Genomic DNA, 26,421 nt, shown 5'->3' with positions numbered 1-26,421 from the left:
GCCGATCGGTATACTTATAAATGAGTCCAACTCTTCTCCTTCTACACACGCCAACGAAGCGAAAATCGGGAAGGGCAAGATTTATATTGCCTTAATTCAGGAGCCATGGACGACCTGGAACAAAGTTTCTGGACTGAAGCATATCAACTACTAATTATTCTATGCTAACACTGGTACTCGGGCGAGGACCTGCGTGATTTGTGATACAAAATTTAAATTAAGTATTTTCCAAAAAGTTGTCAACGTCAGATGCATCAGTGATGAGACTTTCGACTCTCCGACACCGCCAACCACGTCGGAGCTGCAACGACTGGTGAGGAAAGCAAAACAGACAGGAAACGAGTTACTTATAGGGTGCGATGAGAACTCTCATCACATTTCGTGGGGTAGTACCAACACTAATAAGCGGTGTCAAGCCCTGGCAGAGTTCTTGAATACTAACCCACCAAATAATACTTAATATTGGTAACACCTCTACTTTTGTTAATAGGATTAGGGAGGAGGTATTAGATGTGACGATATGTTCGTAAAATTTAATCGATGAGGTTCAGGATTGGAAGGTCTCCATGGAACACTCTTTATCTGACCATCGCTACATCAGATTTAGAATAGCACGGCCAGCACCGAATCCGATAAGTTTCCGGAATAAGTTGAAAAACAACTGGACAAAATTCCGAAGACTACTCAGAAAAAGAATTGGACAAGATGTCAACAGGATTACGACTGTACTGGTGGGATCTTCGGGAAAGGAAATCCGCCGCGAAAAAAACCTGGATGACCGGGGAGATTCGCAGACTTTTGACAGAGCACGTCGTAAAAAAACGGAAGTATATCGGTGTGTGTATTACATACGGCTCAAGGAACACAATAAAATTACCAGAGCCGTAAAACGTGCCCTCTGGAAGATTTTCTGCGAGCAGCTCGATAGCGTTAATGACGCCGGCAAAAAAGTTTCTCTCAAAAACCCAAGTCCAAACTGAAACGTTAGAGACGACATGGGAGTGGAGGACATGTTGAGCCTTTTGATGAAAAAGCATTTTCCACAGGATACGACGGCACTCACGGAGACACCGGAATCTTGAAATAATGATGTTGATCGATGGCTTATCACTACAGAATTTATGGTGAAGGAGTCTTTGAGGAGCTTCAAACCATTTAAGTCACCCGGACTTGATAGAATATTTCCGGCGTTACTACAGAAGAATGCGGACTATCTGGCTCCCCAACTGGCCAATATTTTCACAACGTGCCTTGGACTTGCATATGCTCCGAAAGCCTGGCAAGGGTGGTATTTTTACCAAAGCCAGGTAAGGCAAGTTGAATCCGAGCATAGTCCACTGGCTCTACAGGAGCGTGATAAGATCAATACTTACTTACGCCTCAGAAGTTTGGAGGACAGCGATGGAGAAAAAGTGCAACGTAAGAATAATACTGCAGGTTCAGAGAACACGTTGTCTTGGCATAGGCGGAACGATGAGGACCACGCTCACTAGGGCTCTGGGCGCTAAGGCAGCCACTGCGGCTATGAGACTTGAGGCGATGTGAAAAAGGATTGAGGATAGGAGCAGCTCATACCATCGCTGTATAATCGAGGCCACGATAGGAAACCCGGAAGGAATGGAAGAGGTTTCCGATCGGATACCTTCAACGACACTTGAGGTCGAGTGCGAGGCACTGCTGCCAGCGGCACAGTCTTGGATTGAGTTAATCCTATTATTGACATCTGGAAGATCATGTTACATGGATAGATCAAAGCTAGAGGACAGAGTGAGCCTGGGGGTCTACACTGATATCTCCGGGACTGACATCTGTTTTAGACTGCCTGACTATACTACGATCCTGCAGGCGGAATGCGTGAGGTGGTGTAGTGCCAACACGACGACATCGAGTAATGCAATAACAACCGGGACGGTAGGATCACGAACAGTCCTGGAATTTAAGAAGTAAATTTACGCCTTCTTTGAGGATAGCACGATCCGCATTGTTTGGGTGCCGGGCCATAGCGGGTAACTAGGAATGAGAAAGCAGACTATTTGTTGGCAGTGAAGGCCAGATAACTGCATTTAATAAACTTAGTTAACCAATAGCCTTTCGGGTCGACGCAGTCCAAGTTGAGGGAGAGGGTGACGAATACGCATGTCATCGAAACGGTCGGTAGGACGGCGAAAATCCTATGAGGAGGCCCAGATCGGGAGAATACAAAGCTGTTACTAAAAGGAAGTAAGAAGGAGGTCAGTATAGCTTTCGGTATCACAATGGGACATAGAGGACTACGAGCTTGGTATCACAATGGGACATATAGGACTACGAGTTTACTTATGTAAAATTGGTGCGGCAAGTGATAGCATGAGGGCATGTAGGGAAGATGATGAGACGTTCGAGCATTTCCTATGTCATTGCCCGGCTTTCGCGTCTAACAGATATAGGCACATAGGTGGGGACCCAAACCAACTTCGAGGTGTGACATGGAGAACAATTAAAGATTTTATAAGTAGCATGGAAACTGAAGTTTTCGTTAGCAAGCAAATGGTGTGAAAACTTCTTATGGCAACAAAAAATTCATTTAAAATACAAATTTCAGTGGCGGCTTCATATCTCCTCTTGGGCTAGTGAACGACTGGTTCAAAGTTAGCTATGCTGGGAGCTTGATTGTAAAGTAAAGAAGAATTTATCTAAAAAGCTTAGTTTCGTTTTTATGTATAACAATTTTAAATCTGAAAATTATCCGTTGAAGGTCCTTCTGTTACTTTAAATCTTCATTGCCTACATAAACGATACAATATAGTATTTTACTAGTATGTGCTTATTTATTGTATTTCAAATCATGTCCAAAACTATGAATGAATACCCAAGTGTGGAAGTGGATAAACGTGCAGATTTATTCTTTTTCTCCCAATATTTTCTGCGAATTTATTTGGCTTGTGCGGATGTATAATTAAGCTTTCTGAGAAACCGAACCTTATTGTTGTATAATCACCAAAAGGTAAGCAGAAAAGAAAATGAATTCAGATTCTTTTGTATTCCATTATTTATGCATATGCACATGAATGTGGGTCAATTGGTATGGTCAAAAATATACCAGGCGTTTGACGAAATGGAACGCATAGCACTGTGGGACAGTAAAATGGTTGGTAGGGCGACGAAGCCCCTATAGGGGAGTCGGATCGTGCAAAGATGAGGCTATTACCGAGAGGAAGAAGGTCAGTATGGCTTTCAGAATCATTACGGGTCACTAATGCAGAATAGGTGCGGCAAGTGACAATTTCGAAAATTTTTTCGGCCTGCCAAATCTTTATTTGTGGTCCGATTTTCAAAATAATATTATTATTTATATACTCACATCCTCCTGCAGAGACAAAAAAGGAAATCTGGTAACTGACACATATAACATGCTGAGGATATGGAAAGAACATTTTACCCAACTGCTAGTGCTCTACATTGGTTGCGAAGAGGAATCAATGATGATGGTACAGAATGTTTACCTCCTAGTCAGAATGAGGTCCAGGTAGCAGTGACCCGACTAAAGAACAACAAGGCAACAGGAGCCGACGGGTTACACGCTGAACTATTTAAGACCGAAGGCGACACGCTGATTAGGCGTTTGATTGGATGATGATTGGATCCTCAGCATACTATGTCCCGTACACAAGAAAGGAGACAAGACGGAATGTGCCAACTACAGAGGAATAAGTTTCCTCCCCAACGCATACAAGATACTCTCGAGCGAACTGTGTGAAAGATTAAAACCTAAAGTCAATGAGATAATTAGGCCCTATCAATGGGGCTTTAGACCTGGTAAATCCACCCTGGACCAGATATTCATACTGCGCCAAATCCTGGAAAAGACCCGAGAAGAACAAATCAACACCTACCATCTCTTTGTTGACCACAAAGCCGCTCTCAATACTCCTTTACGTTCAAAGGTAATTCAACCCATATCTGAGTTTGGTATCTCTGCAAAATTAATAAAACTCTGCAAGATGACACTTGCTGATACGCGTTCCTCAGTAAGAATAGGAAAGAATCTCTCCGAACCATTTAATACCAAAAGAGGTTTCAGACAAGAAAACAGCCTATCGTGTGATCTCTATAATAACCTGCTGGAGAAGATTATACGAGATGCAGATGTGAATAGATATGGCACACTAATCACATGAGAAAACATGCTACTCGCCTATGCCGACGACATAAAAATCATAGATCGGTCACCGGAAGTAGTAACTACTGCCTTTGAAAGAATCGAAAGAGAGTCAGTGAAAATGGGTCTGACAGTAAATGAAGATAAGACGAAATGGATGGGTTCAACTCCCAAAATGCCTTATACAACCGAGCAGATAAAGAAAATGGAGAAAGTTGGGAACCACAACTTTGAGATAGACAGTAACCGAAACGAATGACACCAGCTTTGTCGGTTTGTTCCGTAAAGACTCTAAAACATGTAAACGGATTTCCTTGAAATTTTCACAGATTGTGTAGGTTTGTCTGGAAGGAAACATAGGCTTTATAATTTTATGATATCGGGAGGGGGGCGGACCCTCCCCCTCACCGCAAAAGAACTACCCAAAAATAAAAGTGGACCGATCGGTGCAGTATGGGATTAAAATTAAAGGTATTCAAGAGTAGAGTACGAATTTCATAATAAAAGTTGAGTCCAAGTACCTGAGGGGCCGCCCCAGCCCCAAAACCCATTCAAATAGCTTCATTTGACGATAATGACAATATGGGATTCAAATAAAAGGTATTCAGGAGTAGATCACGAATATGGTCAGGAAGTAGCAATAGGCTTTATAATTTATTGGTAACGGAAGGGGGCGGACCCTCCACCGTTACCCCAAAAACACCACCCAAAATCAAAAGCGGACCAATAAGGACTACATGGGTATTAAATGAAAAGTATGCGGGAGTAGATAACGAATCTGGCATACAAATTCTTGTTGAAGTATAGGGGGTCACCCCATCCCCACAAAAACGCCAAAAATGGGCACATTAGCCAATCACGAATATATGGGACTCGGTTTGTTTGTTCCATATTGTGTAGGTTGGTCTGCAAGGTAACATAGGCTATATAATTTTTCGATATCGTACGGGGGACGGACCATCCCCTTTATGCCAAAAACACAACCAAAAATCAAAAGTGGACCGATCGGGACAATATAGGTATGAAATGAAAGGTATTGAAGAGTAGAATACGAATATGGAGTTAAAATTTGAGTCCAACCAAAACTCCAACCCCAAAACTCCCCTAAACAAGCATATTGGACGTTAATTTCAATTTAGGTCTCAAATGAAAGGTATTAGGGAGTAGATTTCGAACCTGGCATATAAAGTCAGATCGAAGTATATGGGGTCACGTTACCCCTCAAAAACGCCATTAGACCCATTTTCTTAAAATTTTTATAGATTGTGTACGTTTGTCTGGAAGGAAACATAGGCTATATATTTTTTAAGATATGGGGTAGAGGCGCACTTTCCCCTTTACCCCAAAAACGCCACCCATATCCGAAAGTGGTCCGATGTTCACAATAAGGGTATCAAATGAAAGGTATTGGAGACCAGAAAACGAATATAGCATTAAAATTTGGGTGCAAGTACCCAGTTTAGGGGCACCCCCCCCCCCCCCCCCCCCCCCTCCCAAACCCAAAACTCCTGTAAACAAATATATTCGAAGTTCTTGTGAATATGGGATTCAAATGAAAAGTATTAGGCAGTAGATTACAAATATGGCATAAAATATTAGGTCCAAGTAATGGGATGTCGCCCACCATGGCTATATGGGACTCAAATGAAAGATATTAGAGAGTAGATTACGAATATGACATTAAAATTTGCGTTCAAGTCTAGGTGGCGCTTTTCCTCCTAAAGCTACGCCAAATGGGATATTTGACCCATTATGACAATATGGGACTCAAATGAAAGGTATTTGAGAGTAGAAAACGAATTTGATATCCAATTTTTAAGCCAAGTGTTTTGAGGTACGCCCTAAAGCACCTCTTTAACTGAATTTTATTTCCGTTGGGAGTAAAGAACGAATTCGATATATATTTTCAGTGCAAAGTGCCGGTGGCCGCGCCAGCCCCAAAACACCATCCAAACGGTTCATATTTACCGGCCATGGCAGTATGGGGCTCAAATTAAAGGGATTTGGAAGTGCAGCACGAATTTGATATCCATATTTGAGTCGAAATGTCTGAGGAGCCATCCCTCTCCCAAAAAGCACCAATTTTTAAAAACACCAGGAACCGAGCACGGACAATCTTCTCACACATCAGTGAGTGCTTTCCGATTCAAGTTTAAACTCAATGATAAGGGACCTTTTTTTACAGCCGAGTCCGAACGGCGTCCTGCAGTGCGACAACTCTTTTGCGAACATTTTTTAAATGACCATGCATGGCATCGTACCTCGCAAATATCGCCAACATTAAGAGGGGATAACCACTGCTTTGTCCGATGTTCTCGCCAGGATTCGAACGCGCTACAATAGCACGATATCGATATCCGCATACAGGCCGAAGTGTCCCCACCCTAAAAATATATTAGAGAGTTAAAAAAGGGGCAACGGAGCGGGCCCAGTTGGGATAGTTTTTATATAAAAATTCAATTGCAGTATTAATTTCATTTCGATGTCTACATTGTCTTCTTTTCCCTCGACACACGTTTTGGTATTTAAACTGAGCTATGATTTTACTTTTTTTCTCTGTGTGTTGCATGCATAAATTGCATTTACATCAGTTGCAATGAGTGTTTTCCAAATAAATCAAAAATGTTTGCAAACTAGAAAATAGAAAAGTTCAATTTAACTCTATCAACAGTTGTTTTTTATCCGCCAGAAACTTAAATCCCTAAAGGCCAGCTGACATACATGGACAAAAAAAAAACCAATCTGCCGGGCATAGAAAATGAAAAGTTGAGAATTGTTTCTGTCGCTGCTGATTGTTCAATTACCGATAATAAACATAATTAAATTATCAAGAAAAGTTTCTGCTGAACTTTTCGCACGTGCAAATCTTTTGAAATTCCACAATGATGTGTTCGACGATAATTGTGGAATTGCCCTGGGCCATGCCATCCTCATATCTAATAAGTAAATTATGAATTTAAATTCAATTAGGCAATGGTTGTGTGAGTATGTAGTGCCCAAAATGAGGAAGAAGATTATTGTATGTTTTGTAAAATTTAACGTGTGACTTATTTTTTATGCCTTCGGAATTTCTTCAGATGTCCCTAGCTATAATTTGATTTTTGCTGTAGGCTGGCTTAGCTTATTCGCAGGCCCCAGCCTAACAAATCTAAGGTATGCATGTTCCATTAGGAAATAAATTACCGCCCGTGTGAATTGAGTCTATAAAATTTGTAGATATTTAATAAATATTATAAGAACGAGGGGAGATGTGCTTTGTTCAGCTGTACAAAGCATACCAGGAGTATGTAAATCTGCCAATTCAGGTTTATGTTTAACTAGCTGACCCGCGCCCGCTCCGCTGCGCCTTCTTTTAGTTTATATGGAACAAAAGTTTCCTTGGAATATTTATTTTCGACAATTAAATATCTTTTAGTGAAATACCATGCAAACTTGAGTAACAGTTTACCAATATAAGTGACTTTATCTGAATCTCACATGATCTTTATTGGTCTACGAATTTAAGTACGGATGTAAGGTGTACTCCATTTTTAAAATACTTCATTTCAGCCCGATATTCTCATGATGTTTGATTTAGTGGTGTTTTCGGGGGAGAAGTGGTCCCCCAGATACTGGGCCCTGAATTTTTATTCCTTTGAGGCTGTTTTGGGAAAGAGGTGATGCCTTAAATACATGGTCCTACATTTGGATAGCAAATTCAAATACCTTTATTTGGGCCCCACATTGTGATGGTCACTAAATATTGCTGTTTGTGGGGTATTTTGGGAAAGGGGTAGACCCCCAGAAAATTGGTTCCGAAAATGGGTATCAATTCTTGCTCTACCTCCCAATACCTTTCATTTAAGCCCCACATTGTCATGGTCGGAAAAAAAGACCGATTTAGGGGTGTTTTAGGGAGTGGGGTGGTCCCCCAAATTCTTAGCCCTGAAAATATATCAGCAACGTGCTCTATTCTCATATATCTATATATCATTTATTTGAACCCCATATTGCCATTGGCTTCAAAATTGGATATCAAATTTGTTTTCTAATCTCATTTAAACTCCTTATTGCAAAAGTTAGCAAATATGTCTGGTTTGGGGTATTGGCCCTAAAAACTATGAATATTTAGTTCCACTCTCTTTAAGACCCAAATTGTCATAGTGAGCAAATACGTCCTATTTTGGGGCTTGTTATGGTGGTGAGACGTCCGCTAGACAGTTGACCCCTAATGTTGATATCAACTATGTGGTCTACTCCCACATACCTTTAATTTGAACCCCATATTTCCATAGTCGGCTAACATGATCGGCTTGGGGCGAGTTTTGGAGGATGGGAGACCACTCAGTGAGTTGGTCTTGAAAATAGATATCGGATTCGTGTTCCACTTTAAAAACCCTCATATTTGAGCCTCATATTGCAATAGTCAGAAAATACTTACTATTTGGGTGGTGTTGTGAGGGTGGGGTGGCCCCATAGACACTTTTACCGAATATTGATATCGAGTTCGTGCTTTACTCCTTTCATTTGAAGCCCCATATTGCTATTGTCGTAAATTTGTCCCCTTTGGGGGATGTTTTTGGTGAGAGGCGGCCCCCCAAACACTTGGTCCCACATTTGGATATCAGATTCGTATTCTACATTCAAATACCTTCTATTTAAGTCCCATATTCCCATGGTCAGTAAATAAGTCCAGTTTGGGGTGTGTTTGGTGTTTCGTATTCTACTCGCAAATACCTTTCATTTGAGTCCCGTATTGCCATGGTCGGTAAATATGTCCGAATTAGTGGTGTTTTGGAGCTTGGGGTGGTCCCCCTAACACTTGGTCCAACAATTGGATATCAGATATGTTTTCTTATCCTAAATACCTTTCATTTGAGCCCCATATTGTCGTGATTGGTCTAAATATATGTTTGGTAAGTTTTAGGGTGGGGCAGCCACCCTAGGTACCCCACCCGAAATTTGGGTATCAAATTTTTATTTTAAGGGTACTATATGAGATCACACAAAATTTCGTTTAAATCGCACCAACCATCTCCGAGATCTGGCATTTCTTAAAATTAGGGTAAGGGGGAGGGTCCGCCCCCCCTTCAGATATCAAAAAATGTAGTACCCTATTTTCACCACGTGGTCATTATGCACCATCTGTGAAAATTTCAAGAACATCGGGTTCAGCCGTTTCTGAGTCTATAGGGAACACACAAACAAACAAACAAACAAACTACAAACAAATACAAATTGATTTTTATATATAAGATTGAACAATGACGTGTACTTATTAGTATTTGGTTCAAATCGGAACATATTTCGATATAGCTGCTATGTGGCATAAGGTATGCATTTTTGAGCCGGATTTTCACGAAAGGTGGTTTACATATTATACCCGAGGTGATGGGTATCCATAGTTCGGCCCAGCCGAACTTAACGCCTTTTGACTTGTTTCTGATGGTCTCTCCAGGATTCGAACTCAGGCGTTCAGCGTCATAGGTGGACATGCTAACCTCTGCGCTACGGTTACCCTCCTGCACAAACAATAAATGATATAAATGAGGACCCTCCAATAATGGAAGATATATCCGAAGAAATAATGACATTAGGGAAAAACAAAGCACCAGGCTAGAGATGGAATAGTAGCCGAAATTCTTCAAACCAAACCAGCGATTTTTGCCGAAATTATACCTCCGTACAAGACTGCAGTTTAGAGCTCAGAACAGCTATCATCGGAGTGGACGGAGGGGATAATAATAGAGATACACCCCCAAAAGTTTACCTCACAGACGACAATAATTGGAGGGGTATAACATACCTAGCAAACCTAGTGAACACCAGAAAAATTTTCAGCGATATTTATCCCTTTTGTAGGGCGTCCCGGTAGCCAAGTTGTTAAAGTGCTTGGATTACCAGTGCAGGAATCGTGGGTTCGATTCCCGCCGGAAGCCTTCGTCTGTCGCTACTGTGGTATCACAATGGATTGAAAACTTTCTGTAAGTAAGTGAGTCTGTAAAGACTGCCACTCTTACCTAACCAAATCTAACATCCCCTAGTAATGCTAGCTGCTTTTGTGAGGCACTCTGTCGATGTTAAGACTTCTTTACCAAGTGGTATCGTTATGCGGCGTGCCGTTCGGACTCGTCATAAAAAAGCAGGCCCCTTATCATTGAGCTTTAACTATAATTGGACTGCCCTCATTGATATGAGAGAAGTATGTCCAATTCCTAAATGGAATGTTCATGGGAAATTTTGTGAGTTTAGAAGCAACCCTTATTAGTAACAGAATTCAAGTTGTTGAGCGATCGCTTCGAGATGAAAAGGCAAGATTTCATCCGCACCGAAATTGTGTTGACCAGGATAATACTCTGCGAATAATACTGGAACAATATGCCGAATGGCGCTTCCTTTTATATTTGGTATTTGTCGACTTTAAAAAAAGGAAGGTAATATTTCAGTCCACTCGTATAAGAATTGCGCCTTGCAGGGGCTCAAGAAGCAAAATCGTGAGATCGGTTTATATAGTTGTATGTTGAAGGCCATAGGAGAAGATGTTGTAAAAAAATTTTGCTAAATCGGATGAGAATTGGTCTTTGTAGATGAGAATTGGATGAGAATTGGTTGCTTTAGAAATAAAGTGTAAAAAAGTATATTTGATTAAAGTTCATTCTTCGCGCAAATATTGGAATATGGTACCAAATCACGACGTGCAAAATTACAGCTAAATCGGATAAGAATTACGCCTTCAAAAAGCTCAAGAAGTCAAGACCCAAGATCGGTTTATATGGCAGTTATATCAAGTTATGAACTGATATGAACCATACTTCGCACAATTGTTGGAAGTGATATCAAAACTACGTGTCAAGTCAAGACCCATGATCGGTTTATTTGGCAGCTTTATCAAAACATAGACCGATTTGGGCCATTTACAATCCCAACCGACCTACACTAATAAGAAGTATATGTGCTAAATTTCAAGTGGCTAGCTTTACTCCTTCAAAAGTTAGCGTGCTTTCGACAGACAGGCGGATGGATAGACTGACGGACATGGCTAGTGCGACTTAAAATGCCACGATGATCAAGAATATATATACTTTACTAGCTGACCCGGGCTCGCTCCGCTGCGCCTTCTTTTACTTTATATGGAACAAAAGTTTACTTGGAATATTTATTTTCGACAATTAAAGATCTTTTATTGAAATACCATGTTACGAAAGTAGTATATCGCTTGACTACCAGTTTAACAATATAAGTGCCTTTATGTGAATCCCATATGATCTTTATTGGTCTACAAATTTAAGTTTGGATGTAAGGTGTACTCCAAACTTAAATTCTTATGATGTCTGATTTAGTGGTGTTTTCGGGGGAGAGGTGGTCCCCCAGATACTTGGCCCTGAAAATATATCAGCATCGTGCTCTTGTCTCAAATACCTTTTATTTAAACCCCATATTGCCATTGGCTGAAGAAGAGTTTACAGGATGAGGCGTCTCCCAAACACATGGCCTCAAAATAGGTTATCAAATTCGTTTTCTAATCTCAAATACCTTTGATTTGAGCCACATATTGACATGGTCGAAATATTTTTTCCCTTTGGGGGTGTTTTTGGGAAAGGGGTGATGCCCTAAATACATCGTCCTACATTTGGATATCAAATTCTTATTCTACTCCCAAATACCTTTTTTTGAGCCCCATATTGCGATGGTTAGTAAAAAATTGCTGTTTGTGGGGTATTTTGGGAAAAGGGCAGACCCCCAGAAAATTGTTCCCGAAAATGGGTATCAATTCTTGCTCGACCACCCAATACCTTTCATTTAAGTCCCATAAACACTTTTCCCGAATATTGATATCAGATTCGTGCTTTACTCCCAAAGACCTTTCATTTGAGCCCCACATTGCTATGGTCGTAAATTTGTCCCCATTGGGGGAGATTTTTGGGGAGAGGCGTCCTCCCAAACACTTGGTCGCATATTTTGATATCAGATTCTAATTCTACACTCAAATACCTTCTATTTAAGCCCCATTTTACCATGGTCAGTGAAAGAGTCCTTTCGTCTAAACCCCATACAGTATATATATTCTTGATCATTGTAATGTAAACAGATCTGGGGACTTGACTTCTTGAGCCTCTGGAGGTCGCAATTATAATCCGATTTGCCTGAAATTTTTTACGACGGATCCTCTCATAACCATCAATATATGTGTTTATTATGGTCTGAATCGGTCTATAGCCTGATACAGCTCCCATATAAATCGATCTCTCTATTTTACTTCTTGAGCCCTCAAAGGGCGCAATTCTTATTCGAATTAGCTGACATTTTACACAGGTCTTCAACATATAATTTAATTGTGGTCCAAACCGGACCAAATCTTGATATCGCTCAAATAGTAGAGCAAATCTTTTCTTATATCCTTTTTTGCCTAAGAAGAGATGTCGGGAAAAAAAACTCGACAAATGCGGTCCATGGTGGAGGGTATATAAGATCCGGCCCGGCCGAACTTAGCACGCTTTTACTTGTTTTATTAGATTTTGCTGAAATTTGAAACAATGAGTAGTTTTAGGCCACCAGCCATCTGACCCAAATATGGTAAAGATCGGACTCTATTTAGATATAGCTGCCTTACAGACCGATATGCTTATTAAGGGTCTGAAGCTCATAGAAGCTTTATTTATTGGCCGATTTTGTTGAAATTTGAAATACAAAATTCAACGGTGACTTATATTTATTAGACCATTTAATGTCCGCGCCGAATTTGGTTGCATAAGTTATCCAATTTTCACCGTATTGTGTCGAAAGGGGGTTTACATATATACCCGATGTGGTGGGTATCCAAAGTTCGGGCCGGCCTGCCTTTTCACTTGTTTTAGATTGTTCCTGCTATGTGTGAAGTTTCAAAACTCTATCGCAACACTCAAGTTAAGCACTTAATTTATTTTTTCATCCTCTTGTTGTATTTACTGTTTTATTTTGAGACGTTTCGGACGTATTTCCGTACGCCATAGGTGAAGATAAACTCTTTATTAAACTATATCCAAAATTTCCTAAATATAACATACGAAGTTTATTTGGGAACCATATAGCATTTATAATGTCACAATATTTAGTCCCTTCTTCAAAGAATATGATAGAAAGTGTTTTTTTGGGTCCAAAAAATTGGCCCACACTAGTGTACATCCAATCAAACTTTTCAAGATAAATATGACATCATTTCGTACAGTGCCAACCATATCTTGCGTGTTGCATATATTGTGCTGATGCCAAAGTTGCCCGTTTGGCGATTGTCTTAATACCAATACTAGCTGAACCGGGCCCGCTCCGTTAAGCCTTCTCTTTCTTTCTATGGAACAAAATTATCCTTTGAAAATTTATTTTCGACAATAAAAGAGCTTTTAGTAAGATTCATATTCTACTCTAAAAGACCTTTATTTGAGCCTCATATTTCGGTTGTCAATAAATAATTCCTGCTTGTGAGGTGTTTGGTGGTAGTGGTAGACACCCAGCAAGTTGGTGGCTATCAATTTCGTGCTCTACTCCCAATACCTTTAATATGACATGGTTGGTAAATATGTACGATTCAGAGGTGTTTGGGCAGTGGGATGGTCCCCAAGTACTTAGCACTGAAAATATATCAGCAATAGATCAGTTCTACTCTGAATTATCATATATCAAACTCCACTATCTTTAAGACCCAAATTGTTATGGATAATCAAATATGTCCTATTTGTAATGGGGTGGAACGTCTCCTAGACTGCTGGTCCCCAATGTTAATATCAGATTGGTGGACTACTCCAAATACTTTTCATTTGAGTTCATATTTCCATAGTCTGCAAACATGTCCGGTTTGGGGGGTGTTTTAGTTGAAGCAGCGGCCACTCGGTGACTTGGCCCTAAAAAAATAGAGCAGATTCGTGTTTTTAAAACCCTTTTTTGAGCCCCATATTGCAATGTTCAGCAAATACGTCCTATTTGGTTGGTGTTATGAGGTTGGGGTGGACCCATAGACACTTTTTACCGAATATTGATGTCAGATTCGTACTTAACTTCCAAAGACCTTTCATTTGAGCCCCATATTGCTATGGTAATAAATTTGTCCTCTTTGAGGGTGTATTGGGAGGGGCGGCCCCAAACACTTGGTTCCATATTTGGATGTCGCCTTCGTATTCTACACTCAAATACCTTTTATAAGAGCCCCATATTGCCTTGGTGAGTAAATAAGTCCTGTTTGGGGGTGTTTTGGGGAAAGGGGTGGACTTCCAGAGACTTAATCCGAATATTGGATATCAGATATGTTTTCTTATCGTGAATACCTTTCATTTGAGTAACATATTGTCGTGATTGGTCTATATATGTATTTGGTTGGTTTTGGGGTGGGGCATCTCCCTTAGGTACCCCTTCCGGAATTTGTATACCAAATTTTTTGTTTTTAGATTACTGTAAGAGATCACACAAAATTTCGCTTAAATCGCACCACCTATCTCCGAGATCTGGCGTATCAAAAAATGTAGTATCCTATTTTCACCACGGGTCCATAATGCACCATCTGTGAAAATTTCAAGAAAATCGTTTCAGTCGTTTTTGAGTCTAAACAAACAAACCGACAAACAAACACAAATGGATTTTTATACCCACCGCCGAAGGATGGGGGTATATTCATTTTTCATTCCTTTTGCAACACATCGAAATATCAATTTCCGACCCTATAAAGTATATACAATATATATTGATCAGCGTAAAAATCTAAGACGATCTAGACATGCCCGTCCGTCTGTCTATTGAAAATCACGCTACAGTCTTTAAAAATAGAGATATTGTGCTGAAATTTTGCACAGATTATTTTCTTGTCCAAAATCAGGTTAAGTTCGAAGATGGGCTATATCGGACTATGTCTTGATATATCCCCCATATAGACCGATCCGCCGATTTAGGGTCTTAGCCACATTTATTATCCGATTTTGTGCTGAAATTTAGGACAGTGAGTTGTGTTGGGCCCTTCGACATCCTTCTTCAATTTGGCCAGATCGGTTCATATTTGGATACAGCTGCCATATAGACCGAGTCTCTCGATTTAAGGTCTTAAGCCCATAAAAGCCACATTTATTATCCGATTTTGCTGAAATTTGGGACAGTGAGTTGTGTAATGCCCTTCGACATCCTTTTTCAATTTGGCTCAGATCGGTCCAGATTTGGATATAGCTGCCATATAGACCGATCTCTGTTTAAGGTTTTGGGGCCATAAAAAGCGCATCTATTGTCCAATGTGGCCGAAATTTGGGACAGTGAGTTGGGTTAGGCTCTTTGACATTATACTGAAACTTTTCCCAAATTGGTCCATATTTGGATATAGCTGCCATATAGACCGATATCTCGATTTTAAGCCTTGGCCCCATTTATAATCCGATTTCACTGAAATTTGACCCTGCGCCTTATGTTAGGTTTTTCGACATCCGTGTCATAAATGGTTCAGTTTGGCTTATTTTTAGATATAGCTACTTAAAAGACCAATATTTTTACTTATAATACTTGGTCCAAATCGGAACATATTGGTATAAGATATGCATTTTTCACCCGATTTTGACGAAAGGTGGGTTAACATATATACCCGAGGTGGTGGGTATCCAAAGTACGGCCCGAGACTTAACGCCTTTTTACTTATTATATATAAGAAGAAGATACGAAGCACACTTTGAACTTATTCCTGTTATGTCTGAAAAATACAGTTTATTTTCTAAGCTTTTTGAACTTTACGGGCTAACATATTCCAAATTGCGTGCTGCGATAGGTTGCAGAGAACTTGACCGTCAGACCAAAGAGGTTTTTTTCCTTTGCTCTAATTGGGGTTTTCGAGAGCGTCCAATCATCTCGTAAGATATGCATTTCTCTTGGAATGCTTTTAATCTTTGATAATTGTGGAAGGCAAGAAGCCAACTTCAATTAACGTCGGCATAAACTCCCAAAGCAAGAAACCAAACATAAAAATATGTAATTAAATTATTTACACAATTGATTTGGCATACAGCAGAATATTTATTCCGTTCGTTATTTGTTTCGTTAAGTTACCGCTTTGATTTCGATATTGTACTTCAAGAATTGTATCCTTCGAGCAAGGTGATAGCATTCGCTGAACCCCAAAACGGAATAACCAAACGGGATTTTTCAATTTTAATTAAGGATTATACATATTTATGATTTATCAATGAGAATAAAAGTAGAAAAAAAAAAAAGGATTTCCCAACAATGTGGAAGAAATTGAAGGGTCAATTGCTAGCACAGTATGGAAATGTAAAAAATGATTGACTGGCTGACTGGGGATCTGGTAGTCCGCCTTCCTGCGGTTCGGGTGAGGGTCCGATAACAAACAAATATTGATGCTGATGCTGCTGCCGTTGGCCTTGCCTGCTGTTGAGCAAGGGCCGGCCATAATATAATCATATAGATTTTAAAACAAAGATAACAGCGAAATGGAAAACAAATGGAGAAAATAAACAATTTGCCATGCCTCATTCCTCTTGTGTGGCTGTAGTTGTGGCCTCGGCTCTTTTGCGAAAGAAGGAAAACACAATATTATTTTATGTAATTTTACGATTGACCCACAAACCAATTGACTTACGTAATGAACTATACACCCGCTGGTTGAACACGGTGAACTTTTCAAACTCCGGGGATGTTCAGTTTGAGTGTATCCCAAGAAAAATGCAGTTATGCTATCAAACCACACTATAAAAAGTAAAAATTCTGTATAAAAATGCTGACATCAACCATCATTGAAATATTTCCAATACTATTTAATTATGAACTTGCTATGCTCTTATGGCCGTTCTAGCTATAGCCGGAGCGGTATATACACGCATGAAAGGGTGTATGTAAATTCACCGATCTAGTCATAACCGTACAAGTTAAAGATGAATACAAGGAGGGAATAGACCATCTCTACCAGAATACAAGGATCAGTCGGGACAAACTGATTGAAATTCCAAAGGGTTGGAATTCGAATTCGAAGAAGTACGCATTAAGCGTTATATAACGAAGGACACATTTTAAGCTAATGGCACCATATTCATGAAACCGATAACTAACCCAATGTGTGAAGTGAAGGCTGCATAAAGATGGCCTTTGTAGACGAGTTGAAACCAGACAGAAAGTTTATTTATTGTTATACCCACCACCGAAGGATGGGGGTATATTCATTTTGTCATTCCGTTTGCAACACATCGAAATATCTATTTCCGACCCTATAAAGTATATATATTCTTGATCAGTGTAAAAATCTAAGACGATCTAGACATGTCCGTCCGTCTGTCTGTTGAAATCACGTTACAGTCACAGATCCTTTTTTTTTGTCCATAAGCAGGTTAAGTTCGAAGATGGGCTATATCGGACTATATCTTCATATAGCCCCCATATAGACCGATCGGCCGATTTAGGGTCTTAGGTCCACAAAAGCCACATTTATTATCCGATTTTGCTGAAATTTTGGGACAGTGAGTTAAGTTATGGACCAGATCGGTCCAGATTTCGATATAGCTGCCATATAGACCGATCGGCCAATTTAGGGTCTAAGGCCCATAAAATCCACATTTATAATCCAATTTTGCTGAAATTTGGGACAGAGAGTTATGTTAGACCACACGAAGTCCTTCTTCAATTTGGCTTAGATCGGTTAAGATTTCGATATAGCTGCCATATAGACCGATCCGCCAATTTAGGGTTTAAGGCCCATTAACAGCCACATTTATTATCCGATTTTGCTGAAATTTAGGACAGAGAGTTATCTTAGGCCACTCAAGATCCTTCGTCAATTTGTCCCAGATCGGCCCAGATTTGGATATAGCTGCCATATAGACCGATCCTCCGATTTCGGGTCTTAGGTTCATAAAAGCCACATTATTATCCGATTTTGCTGAAGTTTGGGACTGTGAGTTGTGTTAGGCCCTTCGACATCGTTCTTCAATTTGGCCCAGATCGGTTCAGATTTGGATATAGCTGCCATATAGACCGATTCCTTGATTTAAGGTTTTGCGCCCATAAAATGCTCATTTATTGTCCGATGTCGCCGAAATTTAAGACAGTGAGTTTCGTTAAGCCCTTTGACAAACTTCTGCAATATCGCACAGATCGGGCCAGATTTGGATGTAGATGCCATATAGACCGTTATCTAGGTTTAAGGTTTTGGGGCCATAAAAGACGCATTTATTGTCCGATGTCGGTGAAATTTGAGACAGTGCTTTGTGTTAGGACCTTCGACATTCTAATCGGTCCAGATTTAGATATAGCTGCCATGTAGACCGATATCTTGATTGAAAGTCTTGGCCCTATAAAAGGCGCATTTATAATCCGATTTCACTGAAATTTGATACAGTGACAAATGTTAGGCTTTTCGACATCCGTGTCGTATATGGTTCAGATCGGTTAATTGTTGGATATAGCTACTGTACTTATTAGTATTTGGTCCAATTCGGAACATATTTTGATATAACTGATATGGGACATAAGGTATGAAATTTTCACCGAATTTTGATGAAAGGTGGTTTACATATATACCCAAGGTGGTGGGTATCCAAAGTTCGGCCCGGCCGAACTTAACGCCTTTTTATTTGTTTTTTTTATCTTACACAACAAGACAAATATCTTATAAATTAAAGTGCAGGATTTTTAAATTCGGAGACATATACAACTTAAACTAAACTTAGTACAAGTATTAAATGGAAAAAAACAGTAAGGAAAGGCAAAAGTCGGGCGGTGCCGACTTTATAATACCCTAAACCTACCCTATAGGTACAAAGTGGGAGTTATGTCTAATTCTGAAACAATTTTGATGGACCTCGCCGGATGTTTTCAAATGGGTTGTTAAACAATCCGTATCACTTTTGGAGCAAATATGTTCAAACTATAATAACTACGGTTTACAAATGACAACATTATTCCAAATTACCCAAAATTTGACGAACATATATATGGTAGTTATATCCAAATATAAACTGATTTCGAGCAAACTTCTCAGATAATGTGGTACTCATTGAGAAAAGCGTTGTGCAAAATTTTGGCAAGATTGGGGAAAAAATGCGATTGCAAAGGCCCTAGAAGTGAAAATCGGGCGATATATACATATATGACAGCTTATCTAAATATGAACCAATTTCTATGAAATTCATCTATAATGTCGAGAGTCAAGAGAAAATTAAAACAATGACCATTTGATTGCAATATGTGGGATTGCATATATATGTGGGAGCTATGTCTAAATCTGAACCTATTTCGTGCAAACTGTATAGACGTTGTGGATGTCATCGAAGAAAGCGTTGTACAAAATTTTAGGAAGATTGATCAATAAATGCGCTTGCAGTGGTTTCAGTTTGAACCGATTTCTAAGAAATTCACCCCAAATGTCGGGAGTCATAAGAAAATCCTTTTTGCCAAATTTCGAGAAAATCGGTTAACAAATGACAATTTTATTGCAGTATTACTGCAAATCGGACGAACATATATATGGGAGCTATATCCAAATCTGAACCGATTTTTTCCAATTTCAATGCACTTCGTCTATAAGGCAAAAGATATGCCCATACCAAATTTGAAGACGATCGGATGAAAACTGCGACCTGTAGTTTGTACACAAGTTAACACGGAGAGACGAACAGACAGACAGACGGACAGACAGACAGACCGACAGACATAGCTAAATCGAATCAGAAAGTGATTCTGAGTTGATCGGTATACTTACCAATGGGTCTATCTCTCTTCCTTTTAGGTGTTACAAACTAATTCACTAAGTTATAATACCCTGTCATTCATGGTAGGGTGTAAAAACAGAACCCTAAATCGAAGGATCGGTCTATATGGGGGCTATATCAAGATATAGTCCGATATAGCCCATCTTCGAACTTATCCTGCTTATGAACAAATAAAGAAGCTGTGCAAAGTTTCAGCACAATATCTCTATGTTTAAAGACTGTAGCGTGATTTCAACAGGCAGACGGACGGACATGTCTAGATCGTCTTAGATTTTTAAGCTGATCAAGAATATATATACTTTATAGCGTCGGAAATGGATATTTCGATGTGTTGCAAACTGAATGACAAAATGAAGATATCTCCATCCTTCTGTGGTGGGTATAGAAAGGATAAAAGAAAAGATTTGCTCTGCTATTAGAACGATATCGAGATATAGACCAGTTCGGACCACAATTAAATTATAGGTTGGAGACCTGTGTAAAATGCTAGCCAATTCGAATAAGAATAACGCCCTTTTGGGGGCTCAAGAAGTAAAATATAGAGATCGATTTATATGGGAGCTGTATCAGGCTATAGACCGATTCAGACCATAATAAACACGTATGTTGATGGTCATGAGAGAATCCGTCGTACAGTAATTTCAGCCAAATCGGATAGGATTTGCGCCCTCTAGAAGCTCAAGAAGTCAAGTCCCAAGATCGGTTTATATGATAGCTATATCAGGTAATGAACCGAATTGAATCATACTTAGCACAGTTGTTGAAAGTTATAACGAAACACGTCGTGCAAAATTTCATTCCAATCGGATAAGAATTGCGCCCTCTAGAAGCTTAAGAAATCAAGTCCTCAGATCGGTTTATATGACAGATATATCAGGTTATAGATATAGATATAGATATAGGCAAAATTTCATTCCAATCAGATAAGAATTGCGCACTCCAGAGGCTCAAGAAGTCAAGACCCAAGATCGGTTTATATGGCAGCTATATCAAAACATTGACCGATTTGGCTCATTTACAATCCCAACCGACCTACACCAATAAGAAGTATTTGTGCAAAATTTCAAGCGGCTAGCTTTACTCCTTTGAAAGTTAGCGTGCTTTCGACAAACGGACGAACGGACATGGCTAGATCGACATTAAATGTCACGATGATCAAGAATATATATAATTTAATGGGTCTCAGACGAATGTTTCGAGTAGTTGCAAACAAAACGACGAAACTAGTATACCCCCATCCTATGGTGAAGGGTATAATAATCAACATTCGGTCCATTAACGAGAGTTTGGCATGCAATTCAAAATTTGACATGCTCGAGGTGACCAACTTTCAAGCCCTACGGATCAGTCTCTAGACCCACTAGGATCCCCCAATTTGCATATTTATTGGAAAATACCTCAACATTGACTATTTTCAAAAAAGAAACTCTACTTTATAGCATTTGACAGTATAAGGTACAATTGCGATTAATTAGAAACTAAAGAAATTGTTCAGCTTGCCAGTGCAGAACACGCACGCAAAAATGAACATTCATACGTCATGCTTTTCTCGAAGAATTTGCTTACATGTTGACCACAGACATAATCAGTTCCAAGTCTGTACCGTTTACCCTGCAATGCCCTGACATATCTGAGATTTTATATCTGTCTAATAAGATATTTATGCCAACCTAGGTTAATACACCAATGTCTCATCGACCAACTTCACATCACCTACTAATAATACCCTGCACCACTTTTGTCTTTCCTTGCTGGATACGTTCTGTTTCAATTTTTTTCCTTGGTTTAAAATTGTTGAAGACACTCGCAATGTCAACAAGCAAAATAGCGTTAAGTTCAGCCGGGCCGAACTTTGAATACCCACCACCTCGGGTATATATGTAAACCACCTTTCACCGGTGAATATTGCATAACTTATAGCCCATAGCAGTTATATCGAAATATGTTCCGATTTGGACTAAATACTAATAAATACAAGTCATTGTTCAATTGTGGTTTTTTAGTAGCTATTGGGTTGCCCAAAAAGTAATTGCGGATTTTTCATATAGTCGGCGTTGACAAAAAAATAAGTGTAAAAAAAGTATATTTGATTAAAGTTCATTCAAAGCATTATTAAAAATGCATTTACTCTCTTTTAAAAAATCCGCAATTACTTTTTGGGCAACCCAATATATCTAAAAATAAACCGATCTGAACCATATACGGCACAGCCTAACATAAGTCACTGTGTCAAATTTCAGTGAAATCGGATTATAAATGCACCTTTTATGGGGCGAAGACTGTAATTCGAGATATCGGTATAAATGACAGCTATATGCAATATCCAATAAATGCGCATTTTATGGGCCCAAAACCTTAAATCGAGAGATCGGTCTATATGGCAGCTATATCAAAATCTAAACCGATCAGTGGCAAATTGACGAAGGACGTCGAAGGGCCAAACACAACTCACTTTCCTAAATTTCAGCAAAATCAGGTAATAAATGAGGCTTTTATGAGCCTAAGACCATAAATCGGAGGAACGGTCTATATCCAAATCTGGATCGATGTGGGCCAAATTGAAGAAAGATGTCGAAGTGCCTAACTCAATTCACTGTCCCAAATTTCGGCAAAATCGGATAATAAATGTGGCTTTTATGGACCTAAGACCCTAAATCGGAGGATCGGTCTATATGGCAGCTATATCCAAATCTAGACCGATGTGGGTCACATTGAAGAAGGATATCGAAGGGCCTAACACAACACACTCTCCCAAATTTCAGTAAAATCGGATAATAAATGTGGCTTTTATGGGCCTAAGACCCTCAATCGGAGGATCGGTCTATATGGCAGCTATATCCAAATCTGAACCCTTGTGGGCCAAATTGACGAAAAATTTCAGAGGGCCTCACACAAATCTTGTCCCGAATTTTAGCAAAAACGGGTAAAAAATGTGGCTTTTATGGGCCTAAGACCTTAAATCGGAGGATCGGTGTATATGGCAGCTATATCCAAATCTGGACCGATCTGAACTAAATTGACGAAGGACGTCGAAGGGCTTAACACATCTCACTGTCCTATATTTTAGCAAAATCGGATAATAAATGTGGCTTTTATGGGCCTAAGACCCTAAATCGGAGGATAGGTATATATGACAGCTATATCCAAATCTGGACCGATCTGTGCCAAATTGACAAAGGATATTGAAGGGCCTAACAAAACTCACTGTCCCAAATTTCAGCAAAATCGGATAATAAATGTGGCTTTTTAAATCGGCTGATCGATCTATATGGGGGCTATATCAAGATATAGTCCGATATAGCCCATTTTCGACTTTAACCTGCTAATGGACAAAAAAAGAATGTGTGCAAAATTTCAGCTCAATATCTCTATTTCTAAAGACTGTAGCGTGATTTCAACAGACAGACAGACGGACGGACATGTCTAGATCGACATAAAATGTCACGACGATCAAGAATATATATACTTTATAGGGTCTCAGACGAATATTTCGAGTAGTTACAATCAGAATGACGAAATTAGTATACCCCCCATCCTATGGTGGAGGGTATAAAAACAGTTTCTATTGTATATTCATTGGCAGCCGGAGTACCTTCTATGTTCCCAACTGAGGCCATGCCCTTACTTTTGGGCGTGCTGTTGGCAAGGATGCCACCGGGGCGCAGAGGTTAGAATGTCCGCCTATGACGCCGAATGCCTGGGTTCAAATCCCGGTGTGAACATCAGAAAAACTTTCAGCCGTGGTTTTCCCCTTACTAATGTTGGCGACATTTGAGAGATATCCTGCAATGTTAAATCTTATCTATCTAGTGGTGTCGCTATGCGTCATGCCGTTAGGACTTGGCATAAAAAGGAGGCCCCTTATCCTTGAGCTTAAACTTTAATCGGACTGCACTTATTGATATGAGAGAAGTATTCGCTGCTTCTTAACGGAATGTTCATGGGAAATTTTGTAGTAGTAGTTGGCAAGACAGGTGAGCTCTTTGAATCATCGTACTTGGATATGTCTTTATAAACTGCTCCTCCTATATCAGATTATAGACGGATTACAACCGTAATTGGCATGGTTGTTGAAAGTCATAACCAAACACTGCGTGTGAAATTTCAGGCATGGGTGAAGATGTCAAACCGGAGATAGGTTAAGATGGGAGCTATGTCAGACAATGGACGGATTTGGAACGTGCCAAGTGTGATCTTGAACGCTATATACCCAAATATATAAACCGATTTCCCGATTTTACTTCTTGAACCCCTATAGGGGGTCAATTCTTATCCGATTTGTCTATAACTTCGCACAAGTATTTCTCTTATGATCTCCAACATACGTTTCAACTATGGTCTGAATCAACTTCACCGGGATTTTGTGAAAGTGGGAGGGTCTGCACCCCTTCAGATATCAAAAAACTATATATAACCTTCTATTTCTTCAAGACCATGCTACACAATCTGTGAAAATTTCAAGGGAGCCGTTTTTAATATGAAACAGAAAAATGTTTTATGCATAAGGGGGGGTTCTATGTCATGCTTGCTATACAATTGAAAATACACCTGTTTTGTTTGCGAGGCGCAGCGATGTATTAAGGAAATTGTAGAATGCTATTGCCACATGACTTAATCGATACATTTTAGATGGTTGGTTTTGTTAAAGTATTCTTTGAGGGCTCTTCCTTATCTTGCAGGCGATGTCCATCTATGAAGACAACTCTTATTTCTAGATGTTATGCAAAGATGGTATTAACCTAGAAGTTGCGCATGAAAGATGTACACAAACGCCAGGACCAATACCGTCATCATGGATGGCATGACAAGTCCTTAAGCTCGACAGGAAAAACAAAACCATAAACATGCGTCGAACATGAAAAAACAACATTGAAGAGCAAATCAAGCAATTCCAAGACAATTGCCGAAGAAAGAAAACAATAACTTGCTCTTATTGCTTTTTGCCATTGAATTGATTCCAGCTGCTGGTTGACTGGTGGGCAGGCTGTCCTAGAGTTGCCTCTCCTGGTGGGGGGTAGACACATAGAATGCTTTTAAAATTCAAATATATTCTCGAATAAAAAAGCAGGCAACAGCGCAATGAAAACCGCCAAAACACAAAACAAACCTTGTAAATAACCACAATGGCGTGTTGGATAGAGGTGGCCAACAATTGCCTTTCTTCAAGGGCGGAAGCAGCGTGGGCGTATGGGTCTTGGCCGTCCTAGCGGGAAGTCAGTCATAGAAGTGCCCACGACCAATTTAAATACAATAAACAAACAAGGCAATAAATGATAAACAAAGAAAATGCCAAAAAATGGAAATCAAATGGAATTAAAACGAAAACAATAACGACATCAGCAATCATCATCCCATGGACCACAGCAAATGTCATCAAACATTTTTCGACGGGGTGGGGGAATGGAAGAAAGTTCGGAACAAAAATATTATCAATAAATTTACACCCGTGGCGAATGCGAATGAAAAACAACATAGCTTTTAACGAGAATTATTAAAAAAATAAAACACAAAAAAAGTTAGGACAAAATATGCAGATGTGGAATGCAGATACCGCTTGTAAAAAGTAATGGCCATAGGGAATTGAAACCAAATGCTAACTGTTTGGCATGGGGGGTAATACAGTTTGAGTTCTACCGGTCCAGTTTCCTTGAAGGATGGTCAATTCTATATTTGGTTGCTTTAAAGTTGTTGGAATAATTAAAAACATTTCCAAAGGTTAAGCTCTTCTTCTCTAATTTTATTTTATGGACAACATGCAGATAATTTGGAAGACTCACATTTTCTAAAATGAAAGAATGATACGTTTTTATGGATAAAAAAGAAATTTCGAAATTTCTAATTGTCTCTTATTCGATATTGAATCCTCATATTTGTGTTAAGAGGCCACCGTTGCGCATAAGTCGGCATGTTCGCTGTTCCCACGCACAGTGGGATAGGAACAAAGTTTTCAGGTTGAACTCTGTAATTTTTCTTTGCGATTAGAGATACATTCATGACATTTTAAGTGATTTAAGCTTAGTTGTTAGACATAGTACATGCCGAGTTTCAGGTACCCTTAAATCCCGGGGACCTATTGGTGGATCCTCAAAGTTGATCACCGAAACATTTTCTTGTATAGGAATTCTTTGGACCTGAATAAAATATGTTCTTGACCAGCCCAGATTTGGATATGACTAAGGAAACGGTAGTGCAGTTATTATAAATTACACCCAGAAAAATTAGTCTGCTGATATCAATAACACTGTCTGCCGATATTAAATAAAAAATTTCAAACTTTTGTATAAATCCATTCAACATTTTTGGATCGCATTTGTCAAGTTCTTTTCCCGGCATCTCTTCTTAGGCAAAACAGGATATAAGAAAAGATTTGCTCTGCTATTAGAGCGATATCAAGATATGGTCCGGTTTGGACCACAATTAAATTATATGTTGGAGACCTGTGTAAAATGTCAGCCAATTCGAATAAGAATTGCGCCCTTTGGGGGCTCAAGAAGTAAAATAGAGAGATCGATTTATATGGGGGCTGTATTGGGCTATAGACCGATTCAGACGATAATAAACACGTATGTTGATGGTCATGAGAGAATC

This window comes from Stomoxys calcitrans, chromosome 2, assembly GCF_963082655.1.
Source record: "Stomoxys calcitrans chromosome 2, idStoCalc2.1, whole genome shotgun sequence".
Taxonomy (NCBI): Eukaryota; Metazoa; Arthropoda; class Insecta; order Diptera; family Muscidae; genus Stomoxys; species Stomoxys calcitrans.
Note: the sequence above shows the minus strand (reverse complement) of the source record.